The sequence below is a fragment of the Rhinichthys klamathensis genome, unplaced genomic scaffold (genome assembly GCF_029890125.1).
Source record: "Rhinichthys klamathensis goyatoka isolate OS25496 unplaced genomic scaffold, OSU_Roscu_1.1 h1tg000288l_1, whole genome shotgun sequence".
Classification (NCBI taxonomy): domain Eukaryota; kingdom Metazoa; phylum Chordata; class Actinopteri; order Cypriniformes; family Leuciscidae; genus Rhinichthys; species Rhinichthys klamathensis.
Genome location: NW_026606807.1, coordinates 40,001 through 46,156, shown reverse-complemented (window position 1 = coordinate 46,156; position 6,156 = coordinate 40,001). Strand labels below are relative to the sequence as shown.

Sequence of the window (6,156 nt, the reverse complement as noted above, 5' to 3'; positions counted from 1 at the left end):
ATTACAAAAACCCATTGAGATGGTACATCGACTTACAATAGGTTGAATGACACGTCTGCCGTAGCCTGAAGGTGTCTGTATCGTTTTTCCTAGCACTATGTAACTTCGGGTTTCGGGTAGGAACCCGAGCACAAAAAGAACTACAAAATTCAACCGCTTTACGGCATACGTCACTTCCCCCACCACCCACAACTTCCTCAGATTCTGACGTGAGAGCTCAACTCGCGTTTGATTGCCGTCTGTATGTTTTCGTCATGGCCGAACCAACAGCTACAAGGAAGAAGGCAAAGGTTTTGTCAGAGGACACTAAAAAAAAGAAAAAGGCATAGTGACAAATGAAAAGCCAGGACGAGGATCACCATTGGTCCAGCGTTCGCTCGCTGGCGTGAGCTACAGGAGGAGGAGGGGTGTCCGACCGATGCTGACGCTTGCCTGCACACAAATGCCGTTTCCAAGGTGACCCAGATAAATCATATAAGTAGTGTAGTATTTTCTGGTATTCCGGCCACAGCCGATGGTGTTATGAGTGTAATAAAATGCCCACAGCCCATTGTTCATTTCTACACACAAACACAGCCCGCCACAGTGCAGGGCTCGCACAAATAAAGTCGACTCATGTCAAATGTACATTAAATGTAGTGAACGTGCCCACAAACACTACACACATGTCCCACGGTTTCTGTAAAACGAAACCAACACACATAAGTTATAGTCAGCTCAGGCCGACGGTGTTTTTAGTGCAGTAAATGTGCCCGCCGTCCCGCGCCCACATTCACTCACAGACATGTTAGCACTAAGCCCCACGGGGCTCCCCCATAGACAGTATAAGGCTCGCCCCGCTCGCTCTCTCTCAGCAGACTGCTATAAGGGAATCGAGCGCGGCAAGGCTGCCCGCCTCAAACACTACAAGCACACACAGTCTAAAGACACGGGAGGCTGACCGGTTGACTGTTTGTTGACTTTTGCGACAGTGCTGCGGCGCTTGTGGCCTCTAGGGACGCTAGACGTGAAAGTTACAGGTCGAGCGCCACTAGTGGCCAAAAGTTCCGCGGTGTGCCTTTAACCAACCTAAAATGACAGAGGCTGTCAAACGGCTAAAAGCAGAATGTGGTGATGTCATCAGGGCCGAAGATGAAAGACCATCCATATCATCAAGCACTCAGTCAACAGAAGCACCATCATCAACCCAACAGCCCACACCAAGCTCAAGTATGTATTTATTATTATTTTATTTTTAATTATTGTATTTTATAATTGTTGACCGTTGATGTGTCTTATATTCAGTCAATGTACATGTACAGTCACTCCCAATCATTTTTTTTCTCCTCACACTTCTGAGGTGGAAAGCTTTGTCTTCTGTTGGACAGTGCTGTAGACCAGCACAAACAAAGCTCAAATGCCACTTCTGATGCAATCATAGAATTCGATAAATACCTTTCAGAGACAAACATACAAAGAGCTGAAGATCCACTTGAATACTGGAGAACCCCCATCTACATACATTGGCATTACAGTTTCTTTGTACCCCGGCCTCCTCTGTACACGTGAAAGAGTGTTCTCGAAGGCTGGGGAAGAACTGTCTAAGAGGAGAAATAGGCTGAGCTCCAACACTGTGAAACAGCTTTTATTTCTTAATAAAAATAATTAAAAACTTTAGCACCTTTCTGTCATTCCTACAGTTACATAAGCACTATCACTGCCAAGTCAAATCTATCTATCTCTTTCTAACTATCTATCTATCTATCTATCTATCTATCTATCTATCTATCTATCTATCTATCTATCTATCTATCTATCTATCTATCTATCTATCTCTATCTATCTATCTATCTATCTATCTCTATCTATCTATCTATCTATCTATCTATCTATCTATTTCTTTCTTTTTTCTTTCTAACTAATATTTATTCTTTCTTTCTTTCTTTCTAACTAATATTTCTTCTTTCTTTCTTTCTTTCTTTCTTTCTTTCTTTCTTTCTTTCTTTCTTTCTTTCTAACTAATCTTTCTTCTTTCTTTCTTTCTTTCTTTCTTTCTTTCTTTCTTTCTTTCTTTCTTTCTTTCTTTCTTTCTTTCTAACTAATCTTTCTTCTTTCTTTCTTTCTTTCTTTCTTTCTAGCTAATCTTTCTTCTTTCTTTCTTTCTTTCTTTCTTTCTTTCTTTCTTTCTTTCTTTCTTTCTTTCTTTCTTTCTTTCTTTCTTTCTAACTAATCTTTCTTCTTTCTTTCTTTCTTTCTTTCTTTCTTTCTTTCTTTCTAACTAATATTTCTTCTTTCTTTCTTTCTTTCTTTCTTTCTAACTAATCTTTCTTTCTTTCTTTCTAACTGATATTTCTTCTTTCTTTCTTTCTTTCTTTCTTTCTTTCTTTCTTTCTTTCTTTCTTTCTTTCTAACTAATCTTTCTTCTTTCTTTCTTTCTTTTTTCTTTCTAACTAATCTTTCTTCTTTCTTTCTAACTAATTTTTCTTCTTTCTTTCTTTCTTTCTTTCTTTCTAGCTAATCTTTCTTCTTTCTTTCTTTCTTTCTTTCTTTCTTTCTTTCTTTCTTTCTTTCTTTCTTTCTTTCTTTCTTTCTAACTAATCTTTCTTCTTTCTTTCTTTCTTTCTTTCTTTCTTTCTTTCTAACTAATCTTTCTTCTTTCTTTCTTTCTTTCTTTCTTTCTTTCTTTTTTTTCTTTCTTTCTTTCTTTCTTTCTTTCTTTCTTTCTTTCTTTCTTTCTAACTAATCTTTCTTCTTTCTTTCTTTCTTTCTTTCTAACTAATATTTCTTCTTTCTTTCTTTCTTTCTTTCTTCTTTCTTTCTTTCTTTCTTTCTAACTAATATTTCTTCTTTCTTTCTTTCTTTCTTTCTAACTAATATTTCTTCTTTCTTTCTTTCTTTCTTTCTTTCTTTCTAACTAATATTTCTTCTTTCTTTCTTTCTTTCTAACTAATCTTTCTTCTTTCTTTCTTTCTTTCTTTCTTTCTTTCTTTCTTTCTTTCTAACTAATCTTTCTTCTTTCTTTCTTTCTTTCTAACTAATCTTTCTTCTTTCTTTCTTTCTTTCTTTCTAACTAATCTTTCTTCTTTCTTTCTTTCTTTCTTTCTTTCTTTCTTTCTTTCTTTATCTCTTTTTAAACTAATCTTTCTTTCTTTCTTTCTAACTAATCTTTCTTTCTTTCTAACTAATCTTTCTTCTTTCTTTCTTTCTTTCTAACTAATCTTTCTTCTTTCTTTCTTTCTTTCTTTCTTTCTTTCTAACTAATCTTTCTTCTTTCTTTCTTTCTTTCTAACTAATATTTCTTCTTTCTTTCTTTCTTTCTAACTAATCTTTCTTCTTTCTTTCTTTCTTTCTTTCTTTCTAACTAATCTTTCTTCTTTCTTTCTTTCTTTCTAACTAATCTTTCTTCTTTCTTTCTTTCTTTCTTTCTAACTAATCTTTCTTCTTTCTTTCTTTCTTTCTTTCTTTCTTTCTTTCTTTCTTTCTTTCTTTCTTTCTTTCTTTATCTCTTTTTAAACTAATCTTTCTTTCTTTCTTTCTAACTAATCTTTCTTTCTTTCTAACTAATCTTTCTTTCTTTCTAACTAATCTTCCTTTCTTTATCTCTTTTTAAACTAATCTTTCTTTCTTTCTTTCTTTCTTTCTTTCTTTCTAACTAATCTTTCTTTCTAACTAATCTTTCTTTCAGTGAAACCAATCTTTCTGTCTATCTAACTAATCTTTCTTCTTTCTTTCTTTCTTTCTTTCTAACTAATCTTTCTTTTTTCTTTCTTTCTAACTAATCTTTCTTTCTTTCTAACTAATCTTTCTTTCTTTCTTGCTAACTATTCTTTCTTCTTTCTTTCTTTCTTTCTTTCTTTCTAGCTAATCTTTCTTCTTTCTTTCTTTCTAACTAATCTTTCTTCTTTCTTTCTTTCTTTCTTTCTTTCTTTCTTTCTTTCTTTCTTTCTTTCTTTCTTTCTTTCTTTCTTTCTTTCTTTCTTTCTAACTATTCTTTCTTCTTTCTTTCTTTCTTTCTTTCTTTCTTTCTTTCTTTCTAACTAATCTTTCTTCTTTCTTTCTTTCTTTCTTTCTAACTAATCTTTCTTTTTTCTTTCTTTCTAACTAATCTTTCTTTTTTTCTTTCTTTCTAACTAATCTTTCTTTCTTTCTTTCTAACTAATCTTTCTTTCTTTCTTGCTAACTATTCTTTCTTCTTTCTTTCTTTCTTTCTTTCTAGCTAATCTTTCTTCTTTCTTTCTTTCTAACTAATCTTTCTTCTTTCATTCTTTCTTTCTTTCTTTCTAACTAATCTTTCTTCTTTCTTTCTTTCTTTCTTTCTTTCTTTCTTTCTTTCTTTCTTTCTTTCTTTCTAACTAATCTTTCTTCTTTCTTTCTTTCTTTCTAACTAATCTTTTTTCTTTCTTTCTTTCTTTCTAACTAATCTTTCTTTCTAACTAATCTTTCTTTCTTTCTTTCTAACTAATCTTTCTTTCAGTGAAACCAATCTTTCTGTCTATCTAACTAATCTTTCTTCTTTCTTTCTTTCTTTTTTCTTTCTTTCTAACTAATCTTTCTTTTTTCTTTCTTTCTAACTAATCTTTCTTTCTTTCTCTCTAACTAATCTTTCTTCTTTCTTTCTTTCTTTCTTTCTTTCTTTCTTTCTAACTAATCTTTCTTCTTTCTTTCTTTCTTTCTTTCTTTCTTTCTTTCTTTCTAACTAATCTTTCTTTCTTTCTTGCTAATTATTCTTTCTTCTTTCTTTCTTTCTTTCTAGCTAATCTTTCTTCTTTCTTTCTTTCTTTCTAACTAATCTTTCTTTCTTTCTAATATTTCTTTCTTTCTTTCTAACTATTCTTTCTTCTTTCTTTTTTTCTTTCTAGCTAATCTTTCTTCTTTCTTTCTTTCTAACTAATATTTCTTCTTTCTTTCTTTCTTTCTTTCTTTCTTTCTTTCTTTCTTTCTTTCTTTCTTTCTTTCTTTCTTTCTTTCTAACTTATCTTTCTTTCTTTATCTCTTTTTTAAACTAATCTTTCTTTCTTTCTTTCTAACTAATCTTTCTTTCTTTCTAACTAATCTTTCTTTCAGTGAAACCAATCCTTCTGTCTATCTAACTAATCTTTCTTTTCTTTTCTAACTAATCCATCTATCCGACTTCAAACTACTTTAAACTTCTTCAAACTCTCTGGTCCGGCTTTCTCAAGCCAACTTAAAGTTTGTCTCATCAAACTTTTTTTCTAGTTATTATTCTTCTTCTTATTCTTCTGACCCAAAATTTTCTGACTGCTACTCCTCCTAGAGTTTTAACTCTACAAACTCCAAACTCGGGTCAGACCTTCAGACTGTTCTGACTTAGTGTGCTATATCTTTTCAGACTGATTTGACTTTCAGATTTCTTAAAAATTAATATTAAAAATCATAAAAATCCCATTGACTTTCATTGCAACAGTTCAAATTGAGCCAAGACTACGGTGGCCCAGTAGTGCACAACATAAAAACTCAAATCTAAACTCCCTGAAGCCCTAGACTCAATTAAACTACCATTCTATATGTACTAATGAACTTATCTATCTATCTATCTATCTATCTATCTATCTATCTATCTATCTATCTATCTATCTATCTATCTATCTATCTATCTATCTATCTATCTATCTATATTTCTTTCTTTCTAACTAATCTATCTTTCTTTCTTTCTTTCTATCTAATCTATCTCTTTCTAACTGATCTATCTATCTTTCTTTCTAACTAATCTATCTTTAATCTTTTTAACTAATCTATCTTTCTTTCTTTCTAAGTAATCTATCTTTCTTTCTTTCTAAGTAATCTATCTATCTTTCTTTCTATCTAACTAATCTATCTTTTTTCTTTCTAACTAATCTTTCTTTCTAACTAATCTATCTATCTTTCTTTCTAACTAATCTTTTTTTTCTAACTAATCTATATTTTTTCTTTCTTTCTAACTAATCTATCTTTCTTTCTTTCCAAATTATCTATCTATCTTTCTTTCTTTCTTTCTAACTAATCTATCTTTCTTTCATTCTAACAAATCTATCTTTCTTTCTTTCTAACTAATCTATTTTTTTCTTTCTAACTAATCTATCTTTCTTTCTAACTAATCTATCTATCTTTCATTCTAACTTATCTATCTTTCTTTCTAACTAATCTATCTTTCTTTCTTTCTAACTACTCTATCTTTCT

The 6,156-nt window shown here is 31.1% G+C and overlaps 1 long non-coding RNA gene across 1 annotated transcript in view; it reads right to left on the bottom strand.

Annotated features, from left to right (window-relative positions):
* Positions 1-5,136: 5,136 nt before the first annotated feature.
* Positions 5,137-6,156, bottom strand: part of LOC130103419 (uncharacterized) — a 2,394-nt gene continuing 1,374 nt past the window's right edge. Inside the window, exon 2 of the long non-coding RNA XR_008809354.1 lies at positions 5,137-5,635. This is a non-coding gene — a long non-coding RNA (uncharacterized LOC130103419). The remainder of the gene's footprint in view (positions 5,636-6,156) is intronic.